The following is a 16650-nucleotide window of genomic DNA, read 5'->3' as shown; positions in this document are numbered from 1 at the left end:
AAAGCCAAGCTGTTTCAATACACAACATATAGCAACAGCATCAAAAAACAATCATGACGTGGAGGATCCATGGGAATAAAAAGAGACAAGACCATGACTTAATGGCGAGGCTAACTACTAAGTTGCTCACAATTTAAGTAGAGAACTTAAGCCATTTCCAGACACGTAGAAAACAAATAGATTAAGGTTAAACTTTAAATATACCAAATTATTAATGTTATTACTAGATCCAAAAGTTTTTAATGAAATAGTTTCAGGTCAATTTGTTTTTTTTTTTTATATTATTTTTTGGTCATGTGGCCCGCGACACCAGTGTCGGAAATTAGAATGGCCCGCAGTTTGAATTAGGTTGGGCATCACTGATTTAAGTCATTGGTTAAGATGCATGATTAGATGCATAGCGCGTAGGGCGTAATCATCTTTTTTTGAAGTAACAACTGTATTTTATAAGAAGGAGAAGGGTTTTAAAAAAAATGGATCTTTCCCAGACTGAACAGTTTTTATCAGACAGGCAGAAGGAGCCATGACGCGAACTTCCGTGAGCCAGAGAGTCCCAAGTGTCCTACAACAATTAAGAAGTCTGTGTGTTGAAATAAAAATTATGCATAATGACATAAACCGCGTTAGAGATCTATAATATGGTAGGGTAATTCACTATTTTGTTATTCGCTAATTACCACAGAGTTATAAAGATTGTGTATGCAAAATTCTTGGTCTACATTCCATGTGATGATTTTTTTAAAAATTAAAGAAATACCAAGAAAGACACAAAGATAGAGGCTATTTCTTACAAGTGCTCCTTCCTCCCTTGTGTCATTAGATAATGGAATGGGTTGCCTGAATCAGCCAAGAAAACCAACAACTTAGCGACTTTAAAATTTTACGACTTTTAACATGACTACATTGACTAATAAAATGCGTAGGACGTTATTATCTTATTTTTTGAAGTTACGTCTGTAAAAATAGTAATAATAATAATTATAGCTTTTATATAGCGCTACCTTCATGCTTATAGCATGCTCAGACCAGTGGGAGGGGGTATCTGGGAGAATCTTTTACCGTGCTGCCTGTAGTCGCTCAGTAAAAACAACTCTGTTTGAATTTGGTGTTGAACCTCGAGCCCCTTTCATTGGTAGCCAAAATCCCCTAGGGCCCCACCACATGAGGTGGCCCCCAAATGATTTTTTTTTTACATTAAATATTGAATATTGCGCAAAATGCAGGGGGCCCCAATGAGGTCATGCTCCCCCCCCCCAAATGATGGAAAAATTCCTAGCTACGCCCCTGTGTGCTTGTGTGTGTGTGTGTGAGAGAGAATTCTTTTAAGCTTTAGGTCACTATCATGATCGAAAGTTATACATGGACGCAACTCAAGCATTTTCAATAATGATGTGGATGATAAAATCGTCATGATAATATAGATCAGTGATGCCCAAAATACGACCAGCGGGCTAGATACGGCCCGCGGTGTGTTTCCATCCGGCCCGCCAAAACGTCAGCACAAAGTGGAGAAAATCATGCCTTCCAAAAAAAAAAAGGGTTTAAAAATGTATCATTACCTACTTTAGGGCTCTTATATTTTCTCTGATGAATTGGTACCATGACCTTCAACGTTTATAAACTGGGCTGTTAATGTAGAAGTTACCTGGAAAAGTGAACTATCTTTCCTTTTTTTTTTGTTTTGAGAAAGATGATAATAAGCGAACTATTGCTATCTTTTGAAATGGTTTATTTGGTTCATCCATTGACTGTAATGGAGCTTTACCCTTAAGTCCTCTTCTATGACACATATCAAATGATCTTATGTATTTTGATAGAGTTACTTTCATTTTAGGCCAAAACACTTGTGTTGCTATATTTCTAAAACATTTCTCTATACACTCCTATGTGCACTTAAATTGTTATCATGTGACAAAATCATGTCATCCTTCCAGTACTTTTGTGGTAAGACTAATTGTTTTATTTCTCTACCATTTATTTTGTTTTCCTTAACAGTATTTCTTCTTCTATGACAAATTTCTCAATAGGATTATTATTTCTTCTGTCAGTAATTCTATCATAAATTTTTGCCAATTATGTTATCCTGCCTTTGTTCTTGAGCCAATTTATTTATTCCTTTTAATTCTTCTGTTTTCATTTCTTTAGTTCCATCTTTCTGTTGTCCTGCTTGTGTTACATCCTGTTCTTGATTTTGTATTTTAACTTCTATTATTTCTTCTTCATTCTCATTGTCCTCTTTGCAATTAACTGTTTCCTCAGTTATAACTATAGACTCCTGTATTTCTTCTTTTGGCTTGTCCCTAGACCTAGTTACTACCATATTACTTATGTCATTTTCTGTTTCAACCTTACTGTATTGCTTTAGTCTTTCATATTTCTTTTCCCATAATTTAATTTCTTGTCTTGAGCAGTCCTTCAAGCCTGTTAAGTTTCCAATCAGCATATCATGTCTCATGTTAGGCATGGCTACTCCCTCACAATGACCAGTGTAAAAAGGTGTCCCAATGAACACTTTAAATACTTCCTTCACACTGCCATCTGCTAACTCCACTTTCCTGGTGTATCCTTTATAATACTGAGGCTCAATCGAATCAGCACGAACCACGAGTGTGTTACAGCCACTATCTCGGATTGCTTTAATTAGCACATTATTTATAAAAGCTGGGTAGAAGGCTATTTTGTTTTCCCTAACAAAAAATACTCTGTCAGAATCTCTATTTTTAAATTCCCTGCTTTTACTCCTATTGTATGTGTTATTATTGTAATTGTTGTACCTATTCCAACTGTCTGCTCTGTAATTATTTCTACTTATGGCCTATTGTAATTATGTGCACTACCTGATCTATTATAATTATTCCTACTGTTTGACCTGTTTTGTGTTCCCCTGCATCTCATAGCCATATGTCCTTTTTTCCCACATCTATAACATGTTTTTTTCCCTGTTGTTTGACTTATCTCTATTATTGCTATATCTAAAATGTTGGCTATCCCTACTTCTATTCCCGTCGTTTCCACCGTTTTCAAGTGTGTATCCCACTAAATCAATATTGTTTTTGTCTTTAACAGAAAAAGAGTTACTGGGATATGCATTTTTATATGTTCTTATTATCTCAGTAATATCATCTTTGATAAATGATTGTAATTGAGGGTCACATTTAGCTATAAAGTTGTCAACCAATATAAAAAAATTTAATCCTTGAACGAAGTGGTCGTCTCCTTCCCATTAGGACTACAACAGTATGATTTTAAAACTCCTTTATCCCACACTTTCGGTCAGAGTGTTACAAGATCATCTGTCGTCATCGAGAAGTACATAGAAGTCAAACTCATAAAGCGCTGATTGTGAGTGTGTATGTGTTTCGTGTGTGAATGTTGTTCGTATTCGCATCTATATTTTTTTTTTGTAAAGTAGTTACGCTGAGGTTGTCTATTGTAGTCAAACTGAATTTTCATCTAATCTTATCTTATCTCAAAGGTACTGTCAATATTCTCAGATCCTATCCATTTATTAAAATAGTCTTCTTCCTAGCTTATAGTGGTTTGTGGTTCTGTTTGGTTGGACCGTGTGTTTTCAAAATATTTTTTTCTAAATGTGCTGGCATTGTGTCCATATGCATTCAGCAATTCCTTTTTTTTAAATTTGGTAGCCATTTTGTACAGTATGATTGTGATTTGGACAAATTTGAGACCACTCATCCTCCCTTATGTTGCAATTAACCATTTTAATTTCATATCTCTTTAGGTAGTCTGAAATACAATCTCTAGCCTCCTGAAAGGGTTGTAGTTTTTTTTTCTCAACCAATGGTTGTTGTCATGTGAAATGTTAGTGTTGTTTGTATGGCTACTACTACTATTAGTCTCAATGTCATTTTCTGAGGTACTGGTATTATTATATATTATATATAATATACATAACATACATAATATTATATTATATTATAACAATATACTATTATATTATTAGTATTGAATCCCTCATTAATATTAGTAATATCAGTATTCACAGATACGGCATCGAAGGGTTACGTCCCTTTAGTAGGCCTAATTGAATACGTTATTCACCCCACGCACATTCTAAATACTCAAGTGCTTCATTTTTAGATTTGGAGCCAACACTATACAAGACTAGACACACATTTATAGAGATTATAATCGAACGTCTCAACGTCTTATAAGTTTAAGACGTTTCGTCTTACATGAGCACTAGCCGGATATGACCCGCGGCCTGCGGGCCTTAGTTTGGGTATTACTAATCTACTGGACTGAATATAGATCTATGTCTATCTTGGAAAATGTTGCGTTCCCATTTTTTAAAAATAATTTTGCCATAGAAATAGAAGTAGAGTGATCAAATCAGCCAACATATTTATATCCAATATAAATAAAGGTCAAAACGGGTTTACCCGATTTGTTAAAAAGTTTCGCTCTTTTGATAGAAATACAATTAGGTACTTTTTGTCTACTTTTAGGACACTCCGGTTGTGAGGGGGTGGGGACATTAAATATGCACTACTGTCTCCGCCATGCTCTAAGGAACATTTATGCCAAGTTTTATCAAGATTGGTCAAAGGTTTTGATTTTTATTCGGGACACACATAAATACATACGTAATAAATAAATAAAATATACATACATACATACATACATACATACATACATACATACATACATACATACATACATACATACGCTTTACTTTCTGCTTTATAGTATACATTATTCCCTCCTATTTCTGGTCGCGGGCAGAGTGACAACTCGGTACCATCGAGATAGGACATTTCGCATTTCACACGACACCACCATGGGCATGCCTGGGACTGGGTTACAACTGTTTGTTCACCGATACGCCCTTCATGCCCTTTTCATTGACAGACCTTGTTTACCGATACGCCCTTCATGCCCTTTTCACTGACAGACCTTGTTTACCGATACGCCCTTCATGCCCTTTTCATTGACAGACCTTGTTTACCGATACGCCCTTCATGCCCTTTTCATTGACAGACCTTGTTTACCGATACGCCCTTCATGCCCTTTTCATTGACAGACCTTGTTTACTGATACGCCCTTGATGCCCTTTTCATTGACAGACCTTGTTTACCGATACGCCCTTGATGCCCTTTTCATTGACAGACCTTGTTTACCGATACGCCCTTCATGCCCGTTTCATTGACAGACCTTGTTTACCGATACGCCCTTCATGCCCTTTTCATTGACAGACCTTGTTTACCGATACGCCCTTCATGCCCTTTTCATTGACAGACCTTGTTTACCGATACGCCCTTCATGCCCTTTTCATTGACAGACCTTGTTTACCGATACGCCCTTCATGCCCTTTTCATTGACAGACCTTGTTTACCGATACGCCCTTCATGCCCTTTTCATTGACAGACCTTGTTTACCGATACGCCCTTCATGCCCTTTTCATTGACAGACCTTGATTTATGATCAGATATTTACATTTCTTTCTTTACATTGATGGTGTACTTGCTTGGACCTTCAACTTTATGATAGCGTGTAAATAAAAGGACATATAACAGGTATGCAAACAACATCCCCTTATAAAGAAACAAATAGATATATGTCTTTATAGATCATCGGTTCTGAACATTGGAAGGACTTTTTCTTCATTGGCATTTGGTGCTGATACGCCATCTTATGCTTGATCTGTAAGCTATTCTTCTCTCCCCCCTCCCCCCCCCCCAGCTACGCCACTGCTTGAAGTTATTCTTGATAGGACTCTGTGACCCCTGTTTAGGGTGAGTTTTATTTCTTATTATAAATATTATTTAATATGGTTTCGTTCGTATATGTATTTGTAGTTTTAGATTAGAAGTTACTTTCAAGGTTCCCTGTTATTTTGTTTTCTATAGGGTTTCAGTTTTGGCGTTATATTTTGATACTGTGGGTTCTGGTGCTGCCCTGAGCGCCCTGAACATTGTTATCCTCGTTGATGGGGATCATTCTTCTTGGTTCAAAGATCATTGTGTTACACTGAACGTTGTTATATGAAGTTGAACTGAACCTGTTACAGAGATGAATCTTTGTCTTGTGCTGGGAAGCTGAAATGCTGTTGACGTCAATGTTATCATGACAACATATTATAAGTGTTTTTTTTAATACTATTTAAGTATTTAAATAAACTGGTAAAGCGCTTGGTCTCCGAACCAGGGGTCCCGGGTTCGAATCTTGGTGTAGACTGGGAATTTTTTTATTTCGGGATCATTGGGCGCCTCTGAGTCCACCCAGCTCTAATAGGTACCTGAGATTAGTTGAGGAAAAGTAAAGGCGGTTGGTCGTTGTGCTGGCCACATGATACGCTCGTTAACCGTGGGCCACATAAACAGATGACCATCAACCGCAAGATCTGAAAAGAGAACTTTCTTTTTACTTATTAAATACTTGGGCTACATCGGGATTTGAACTTGATCCACTTATTGACTCTAATGTTCGGCTACATATCCATTATAACCATTATTGTAAAAAGAATAAGGCAACACAACTTAGATCGAGTTTTAAAAATCTAATTAAATTACTAGTCTCCATTGGATTCGAACTGGATTCCCATCTATCAGCACGTGTCCCTCAACCACAAGTATAAAATGACTATAATAATATTATGATTTGACTAATTAATAACATGCACTAAATAGCAATATCTAGAGTGCATATGTCTACCCTAGGTCCGAACTTATTATTACTTTATATTTTGTGGATATTGCCACCATTACGAAACAGAGTCATGGCGTTGCATCTATTAAAATGATTTTAAATACTGCTGTATTCTAAGCTGGGATTGATTTAGGCGTTAAAGTCTCCCATCAGTAGAATTAGGTCATGAGTGGGTGTTTCATCAAGTGTGGTTTGAAGTTTATTATAGAAATCATCTTTGATGGTATCTTCTGCATCCTCTGTAGAGGCATATACTTGGATGATAGTGATTTTAATTTGGTTTGTTTGGAGTCAAGCTGTAATGATGCGGTCACTGACAAGATGACAAGATGATTCCTACACCACCAGTGTGTTCCTTGCAGTCAGTGATTATTTGTCCACTTGATGTCCACCGCATCTCGCAGATCCCAAGGATGTCCAGCTGGTAAAAGTCAAACTCTATTAAAACCTGGGCCAGTTTACCGCATTGATTTAGGGTAAACGCACCAAGAAGTCATTGACTAAGAAAAATGTTGGATCTTCGCTCTTTGTAATGAACATTAAAAACTGGTGTTGTTTTGACTACTCGCTTATGCTCCTATATCTGTGACTATGACTTTATAATTGATGAATTCCAGCGGGTATATTATAATGAACAGTGTAAATGATCATTAACTATATATAACTTCTCAAAAACCTTGACTGCTCAACAGTATTATATAGTCTGGACCTGGATGCGTTAGCCTGCTTGTCTTGTGTGTTATTCTAAGTGAAAGTAAATACTGAATAAGAGTTTGAAGATTTGTTACAAGGGAGAGAGGAGGAGTTTGAAGATTTGTTACAAGGGAGAGAGGAGGAGTTTGAAGATTTGTTACAAGGGAGGGAGGGAGGAGTTTGAAGATTTGTTACAAGGGAGGGAGGGAGGAGTTTGAAGATTTGTTACAAGGGAGGGAGGGAGGAGTTTGAAGATTTGTTACAAGGGAGAGAGGAGGAGTTTGAAGATTTGTTACAAGGGAGAGAGGGAGGAGTTGAAGATTTGTTACAAGGGAGGGAGGGAGGAGTTTGAAGATTTGTTACAAGGGAGGGAGGTAGGAGTTTGAAGATTTGTTACAAGGGAGAGAGGAGGAGTTTGAAGATTTGTTACAAGGGAGATTGGATGAGTTTGAAGATTTGTTACAAGGGAGAGAGGGAGGAGTTGAAGATTTGTTACAAGGGAGGGAGGAGTTTGAAGATTTGTTACAAGGGAGGGAGGAGTTTGAAGATTTGTTACAAGGGAGGGAGGCAGGAGTTTGAAGATTTGTTACAAGGGAGAGAGGAGGAGTTTGAAGATTTGTTACAAGGGAGGGAGGGAGGAGTTTGAAGATTTGTTACAAGGGAGGGAGGGAGGAATTTAAAGATTTGTTACAAGGGAGGGAGGGGGAAGGAGTTTGAAGATTTGTTACAAGGGAGGGAGGGAGGAGTTTGAAGATTTGTTACAAGGGAGAGAGGAGGAGTTTGAAGATTTGTTACAAGGGAGAGAGGGAGGAGTTGAAGATTTGTTACAAGGGAGGGAGGGAGGAGTTTGAAGATTTGTTACAAGGGAGGGAGGTAGGAGTTTGAAGATTTGTTACAAGGGAGAGAGGAGGAGTTTGAAGATTTGTTACAAGGGAGATTGGATGAGTTTGAAGATTTGTTACAAGGGAGAGAGGGAGGAGTTGAAGATTTGTTACAAGGGAGGGAGGAGTTTGAAGATTTGTTACAAGGGAGGGAGGAGTTTGAAGATTTGTTACAAGGGAGGGAGGCAGGAGTTTGAAGATTTGTTACAAGGGAGAGAGGAGGAGTTTGAAGATTTGTTACAAGGGAGGGAGGGAGGAGTTTGAAGATTTGTTACAAGGGAGGGAGGGAGGAATTTAAAGATTTGTTACAAGGGAGGGAGGGGGAAGGAGTTTGAAGATTTGTTACAAGGGAGGGAGGGAGGAGTTTGAAGATTTGTTACAAGGGAGAGACGAGGAGTTTGAAGATTTGTTACAAGGGAGAGAGGGAGGAGTTGAAGATTTGTTACAAGGGAGGGAGGGAGGAGTTTGAAGATTTGTTACAAGGGAGGGAGGTAGGAGTTTGAAGATTTGTTACAAGGGAGAGAGGAGGAGTTTGAAGATTTGTTACAAGGGAGATTGGATGAGTTTGAAGATTTGTTACAAGGGAGAGAGGGAGGAGTTGAAGATTTGTTACAAGGGAGGGAGGAGTTTGAAGATTTGTAACAAGGGAGAGAGGAGAAGTTTGAAGATTTGTTACAAGGGAGAGTGGATGAGTTTGAAGATTTGTTACAAGGGGGGGAGGGAGAAGTTTGAAGATTTGTTACAAGGGAGAGAGGAGAAGTTTGAAGATTTGTTACAAGGGAGGGAGGGAGGAGTTTGAAGATTTGTTTCAAGGGAGGGAGGGAGGATTTTGAAGATTTGTTACAAGGGAGAGTGAATGAGTTTGAAGATTTGTTACAAGGGAGAGAGGATGTGTTTGAAGATTTGTTACAAGGGAGAGAGGAGGAGTTTGAAGATTTGTTACAAGGGAGGGAGGGAGGAGTTTGAAGATTTGTTACAAAGGAGGGAGGAAGAAGTTTGAAGATTTGTTACAAGGGAGAGTGGGTGAGTTTGAAGATTTGTTACAAGGGAGAGTGGTTGAGTTTGAAGATTTGTTACAAGGGAGAGTGGATGAGTTTGAAGATTTGTTACAAGGGAGAGAGGAGAAGTTTGAAGATTTGCTACAAGGGAGGGAGGGAGGGAGGAGTTTGAAGATTCGTTACAAGGGAGAGTGGATGAGTTTGAAGATTTGTTACAAGGGAGGGAGGGAGGAGTTTGAAGATTTGTTACAAGGGAGGGAGGGAGGGAGGGAGGAGTTTGAAGATTTGTTACAAGGGAGAGTGGATGAGTTTGAAGATTTGTTACAAGGGAGAGAGAAGTTTGAAGATTTGTTACAAGGGAGAGTGGATGAGTTTGAAGATTTGTTACAAGGGAGAGTGGATGAGTTTGAAGATTTGTTACAAGGGAGAGAGGAGAAGTTTGAAAATTTGTTACAAGGGGGGAGGGAGAAGTTTGAAGATTTGTAACAAGGGAGAGAGGAGAAGTTTGAAGATTTGTTACAAGGGAGGGAGGGAGGAGTTTGAAGATTTGTTACAAGGGAGAGTGGATGAGTTTGAAGATGTTTTACAAGGGAGAGTGGATGAGTTTGAAGATTTGTTACAAGGGAGAGAGGATGAGTTTGAAGATTTGTTACAAGGGAGAGAGGAGGAGTTTGAAGATTTGTTACGAGGGAGGGAGGAGGAGTTTGAAGATTTGCTACAAGGGAGGGAGGAGTTTGAAGATTTGTAATGTAACAAAACAAAAAAGAATATTTAAATGAAATAACAAGCCCCTTATCTTTCGCGGGTCCTAGTTATCATACGTTCGACTGTCGTGGAAAGCCAATATCACTTGTTTCAAAACAACATTAATGACAAAAATACTTCCGGGGTTTTCAGTCGGACTCCCGATGTAAATGTACAGTAAAAAAAAAATTAATACGTCATCAAAGTGCCAAAAGTCGATACTTTTTCCATCATTTCTATCCATACAATGATGAAAAAAATTTGATTGGAAAAATGATAATAAATATGCCTTTTGTAAAATTAAAATTTTCTTGTTACTCTACCGGGGGGATTGGGGGATTGAGTCTTGTTACGATTTCTTACAAAGGGGGCATAAGGGTTAAGAAAGGTGATTTTTTTGCGTTACGTCATATTCTAACGTTTTCTAATGCATAGTAATGAACCATCTGAAGTAGTGTTTTGACACGGTTACTATGTGTGGTCAACCGTGACACACGGTCAAGTGTTGGGTATCGGAGAGTTGGGGGACTTGCGGGAAGTGACGAGTGTGTTGAAAATATGCAGAAGGAAGTCATCTAGTGGAGTTGGTCATCTGTCGATAATGTTAGCCTTTAACTTTAACTGCTGTGTTACAAGAAGCTTTATTAGGAGATATGGCTGCATTGTCATTAGGGTTTGCAAGAACAGAACGATAGCAGTTGTGCTCTTTCTTTAGCAGCTCTTAAATTTCCACCTTGTTCTCATCAAACCAGTCTCTATTGGGTTTGGCTGTCACGTCCTGGGGTATCATTTTTATCTGGCTTCAGTTACTAAATGAATCATCGTACTGGAGCTTTCTGAGATCAACCTCTAGTATTCCTCTTACACATAGAAAAAGAAAACCTGATATAAATACTCAGAAAGACACAAAGATAGAGGCACATTTCTTATTCCGTACGCTAGAACAAATTTGTACAAGTGCTCCTTCTTTCCTTGTGCCATTAAAGAATAGAATGGGTTACCTGAATCAGCCAGAAAACCAACGACTTGGCAGAGTTTAAGTAATTGATTAACATGCATGACTAGATTGACACAAGAGATGTTAGGATATAATTATCTTCTTTTTTTTTTTAAAGTTAACTTCTGTAATATACAAGATAATATATGCATCGCCCATTGTAGCTGTTGAACTATAAGCATTCATGGGCATATATTTGGGATGGTTCGTAGCATGCTTCCCGGGCGGGCGATTAACTCTCGTTTTTTTTTTTTAAATAAATGATTAATCCCTGACAAATTCATTGCCATAATGGGCATAAAGGTTTTTAATTATTGCTTTTTTAAAAATAAGACCTTCAATTAATCACAATTATTCTTAGATAGACCTACTAAGTAGATTTCAATTTAGATATATTTATATAAGGAGTTGGGGTTAGGGTAGATGTGGCCAAGTAGTAAAGCGCTTGATTTCTGAACCGAGGGGTATCGGGTTCGAATCTCAATGAAACATTATTTTGAATTATGTGATTGTAGTGACCTAATACAATACTACATGAAGACATGTCTTGATGCTAGGTTTTATTGAACAAGAATGACAAAACTGTTCACAATAACACAGTAAATACACACACAAGCTGACCTGGACACCATGACATTTTGACACACTAGAACAGATCAGTTCACAACACACAACAAGAAATATAAATACACAACATTAATGTAGATGGGTAAAGTAAAGGCAGTCGTTGTGCTGACCACGTGACATCCTCGTTCATTAACTGTCAGTCACAGAAACAGATGACTTTTGATCATTTGTCCTATAGGTCGCAAGGTCTAATTTCTGGATCTTTGGGCACCTCTGAGTCCAACCAGCTCTAATGGGTACCTGACATTAGTTGGGGAAAAGTGAAGGTGATTGGTCATTGTGCTGGCCACATGACACCCTCATTAACCATAGGCCACAGATACAGATGACCTTTATATCGTCTGCCCTATAGACTACAAGGTCTGAAAGGGGTACTTTACTTTTTCTTTTCTTAAATTCCACTATATCCAGAAGAGAAAAAGAAAAAGAGAGTAGTATAAATCAAAAATATAACAGTTGTCACTCAAACATCAGGATTAAGGACGCATGTTACATTCTATCAGGACACAGTCAATGAATTATTTTTCACCTTTGAACAGGGCACAACATAATGAGTTAACACTTATTCTGGATGTTGAAACTAGTGAAACATGCCTTGTGGAGTTCCTCCAAAGAACACATCGCCTTGTTTTATCGTGAGGCCCAAACAAAATTCTGGCCCCCCAACAGTCTTTAAGAAACAATAAACAGTAGAGATGGGCGAGTCAATTATTATTCGAATTACCCGATCGAATTAACTGGCTATCAGCGAAGAAATTTTTTAAATTGTAAACTATTTTCTTTTTTTTTCCGGACCTCCCCGCGGTCGCATGCGGACCACAGTTTGAGAACCACTTCTTTATAAACAAACAGAATCCCACTCCTATTAAAGACCAGCTTAGCACTCGAACTTCTGGCCCAACACACACACACATAGTCTCCCCTGAATTAAAAAATGTTAACAACACAATTCTCATGTCTCACTCACAATAATAAACAACTTCCACACAGACTCACATCTTACACCCCCGTCTCCTGACATACTGTACTAGTGGAGAGGCTTTTTACAAAACTTAAATTGACTCTCTCCGTCTGGAAAAAAATCTGAACACGTTATTAGGCCTACTTCAGCACCTATTTTCTGATCAAGTTGAAACTTCACTACTGGAATTCTGTCTCCTCGCACCTTCGATATGGAGTCACGGAGGTCACGGTCTCACGCGTGACGGGGGGGGGGGTCCCTTTGGCTCTCAGCGCCCCCCAAAATCTCGAAATCGCCCCCGTTGAAGACCACTGGTCTAGACGATAGTGTGGAGCGCATAGAACATGACCGAGCAGCCATCTTTCTTGTGTGTAATAAAAAATCTAACCAATCTAGTTAATTAAAACTATTTTACATTGATAATTAGCGATGATTTATTTCCATGTCTATCAACTAATATTAGATCAATCTAACATTTATTTATTTATTTATTTTGTTCTTCTAATTAGATAATTCAGAAACCAGTGAATCTATTTCTAAACGTTTGCTGTTTCTCGCTCATGGATAGAACAGCAAGTAAAGTCAACCTTCTCTGTGTCCTACAACTTCTTATATACTTTTGACTTCTCTCGACTTCCAGAATGATCGAGCAAAGGTTTGAGTTTTGTTCAGCAGATTCAATATTTGTGCCGCTCGTGAAAATCAATAAATACTCAAGAAACTGCTCTTTGCGAAACCTTTTACAATGATATATAAGGCATATTAATTAGTATTTAATGTTGGAAGGACTACTTCATAGAACAACAAATTCCTATATGAATCATAATATTCATAGCAACGGATGATAAACCTGAAAAAAAATAATTCCAGTGTGTTTGATGATCACACAGGTCAAGGGCTGTTGAATAAGGGGACAGTACTGCTAGTGCACGCATGTATGACCTGTGCTGAGGTCATGTGACAGATAGCCTTTACGGGGGAGAGACTCAGTGTGTAAAGTCAGTTTAAAGAAAGGACAGTTGAGTCCAGGACAGCAAGAGAAAGACTGTGCAGTACCTTGAGAGTCCTCGAAGATGTAACTGTACGAGCTAGAGAGACTTGTAGAGATTAGTTAGGCAGTTCTGTTGTGAAGAAAAGCATTTCAGTTAGTGTAGCCAATTGTGTTTATTGGCTGTTGTTGTAATTTGTCATTAAACCGCCACTTTGTTTATTGAAGCTCTTGTAGTCAAGTTGTTTTAGATGTGTTGTGTTGTTGGCAGTGTTTGCAGAAGGCCTGATAGAGAAGATCGTAACAATATAAACACACACATACACAATCCATATTAAGGCCACCAAGTAAAAAAACAAATAAGCGAAAAGTTTCGCTAAAAACTCAGAACGTGCTAAGTGTTTGGGAAACACTGCACTAGAGACACAATAGCGCTGACTTTGATCTAGGTTTTCCTTAAGTGGACAGTGACTTGAAATTCCCATCTCTTAAAAATTAATATATGAACAAGAAAACATAAAAAAATACTTTTTGAAAAAAAAAAACTACAAAACTTTTTTGACTAAACAGACAGAGTTAATATAAGCTTTGTAAAAAAAAATGTGGGGGGGGGGGGGGGAGGGGGAGTATTTGAAAATCCCCACGGACCCCCCACTTGAGAAAGCACCCAAATTAGTGTGTTTTTTACATTAAAAAAATATTACGCAAAATACAGAGGCCTCAAAAGAGGTCAAGCCCTGGGCCCCACAACGATGGAAAATTCCTAGCTACGCCCCTGGTGGCCGCCTGTTCGAGCGATATGCACTTCAATGCTCGTCGTCAATGACGTCATCCCCCCGACGTCACGCATGAGGTTTGGCCTGGAATGAATGATCTTCATTTCAAAAGAAGTGTCCGAAACTTAAAAAAAAAAAAAAAAAAAAACATTACTTACACAATAAACCTGTTTTTACAAAGCGTATACCAACTCTTGTCTGGTAAAAAGTTTGAACATGTCATTTCACCCATTCCCATTCTTGGATCAAGTTGAGTGAAACTTTTGCACAATTATTCCTTGGCGAAGAAAATACATGAATCAATAACAAAATAAATAACAAATTTGTACTGGGGCGTGGTGGCTGATTGGTTAAGAGCTTGGCTTCCAAACCTAGGGTCCTGGGTCCGAATCTTGGTGAAGACTGGTATTTTGAATTTCGGTCCACCCAAATCTAATGGTGACCTGACTTAATTTGGGAAAGTAAAGGCGGTTGGTCATTGTGCTGGCCTCATGACACCCTGCTCGTTAAAAGTTGGCCATAGAAACAGATGACCTTAACATCATCTGTCCCATAGATCGCAAGGTCTGAAAGGGAAACTTTCCTTTTACAATATTGAAATTTATAGTTGCGAATGTGGAGTTCTTCCCCATACCACAGAAAAGCTTTTTAAAAAGTATTTTCATATTTTGCCTTTTTTATGTTCCTATTCTTGTCCAGATAGTGTATCCAGTACTTCTGAAAGACCTTTTTGTTCCAAGTAATTTGCATTGCTGACGAGGAGCAAGATCACTCAAAGTAATCTATGTGCGTATTCTGAAATCCAATATGTTCATTACAAACTTAAATTCCTGTAACAAAATGTATCTATTTATCTATCACATTGACTTTTTCAATGAAAAAAAACATTTTTAAACGAATCATCTGAACATGTTAAAATGAGGGGAAGTTAATAGCGTATACAAATTCTACGTTCAAACTATGTCAGCATAGCCTAGGGCCTGGCCTAGATTATTGATCTATATTTGTTTTGTTAGTATTCCCCCATACTTAGATCGATCTCAAATTACATAATTCGAGATAATTTAAAATTTAGAGCATTTAAAGCGAAGACCAGGAAGTGAGAACTTAAAATTATAAATACGAATTACAAAAAAAAAGATTACTTCCGCAAGAAGTTTATCTTATTGACGTCTGAAACACAAACATGGCAAGCTATAGAGTCAATATTTAACCATTTGACAACTAGAGTTGCCGGGAGTCGCCGCTACTGGTGGTCAACTAGCCGGAGGAAATTCCAGCTACCCGTCGCCTCAGCGTGGCCCTCCGGTGGAAACGTCTAGTGGTGGAAACTAGATAGTCTAAGTAGGCCTACGTGTAGCGAACCAGGCCCGGCCGGGCTTCCCTGGGTGAGCTTTTTTTTTTTCTCACTCGGGGTTGGGATGGAAAAAACGCCCGGAACCCAGTCCAATAAGTCCGTCACGCCGTTCCACAAAGGGGCCGTCATCAGTGTCCCGTTAGCTGGAGTGGCGGTCCTTGCACGGAACAGTGGCGGTTACAGTATAGGAATATGAGACAAGCTCCCCTCAGTTAGCACTGTTCTCGGCCACTTGTAGCGAGTGGGGCCCAGGAACGGGGACTGTGCGCTGTGTACACGTCACGCAGGGCAGGTCTTAGGCCACTGCAACCTATGCGGCAGCAGTGGGCCCCGCACTTTCATAGGCCACGCGCTAATATTAAGTGTATATTATTAAAATAAACCATTACAACTTATATTTCAGGGTTCCCTCGGTATCCGGATTTTCTACGGGCTCAAGAAATTTCCTGAAAAAAAGACAAAATTGTCATATTGGGATGTCATTCAATTACTTGAGGTCAACAATTCACGAAGATATATTGAACAATTTAGCAATATTTGCTATTGCTTTTAAGCGTGATCTATGCAAGAAACAAAATTTTGAGAATATACTGTATGACTTCGCTACACGCAAGGTTCGTAAAGTTAACTTGCTCGAGGTATTTTACTTGGTAAAGAATGAATAAAATGCAATTTGCACTTATTATCCTTGCCAGACTGGGCCCCGCACTATCCGTTTCGCATAGGGCCCCGCAATCGCTAGGACCGGCCCTGACGTAACGGTCCGGTCTGGCCCAGTCAATCGATATGACCGTCTACCGTTGGGAGCCCTCAGACAGGACAGGGGTGAAGAGCCCCACGTCCAGGCCTGGTAGTTAGATAAAAGCCTTTCTAACCACCAATGGGATAAAGGCGCCTACGGCGTCGACGCCCTTCTGGACTTCACTGAAGGTAGACAACTAAAGCGTGACCTCTATGTC

This window comes from Biomphalaria glabrata, chromosome 13 (assembly GCF_947242115.1).
Source record: "Biomphalaria glabrata chromosome 13, xgBioGlab47.1, whole genome shotgun sequence".
In the NCBI taxonomy this organism is placed as follows: Eukaryota; Metazoa; Mollusca; class Gastropoda; family Planorbidae; genus Biomphalaria; species Biomphalaria glabrata.
Note: the sequence above shows the minus strand (reverse complement) of the source record.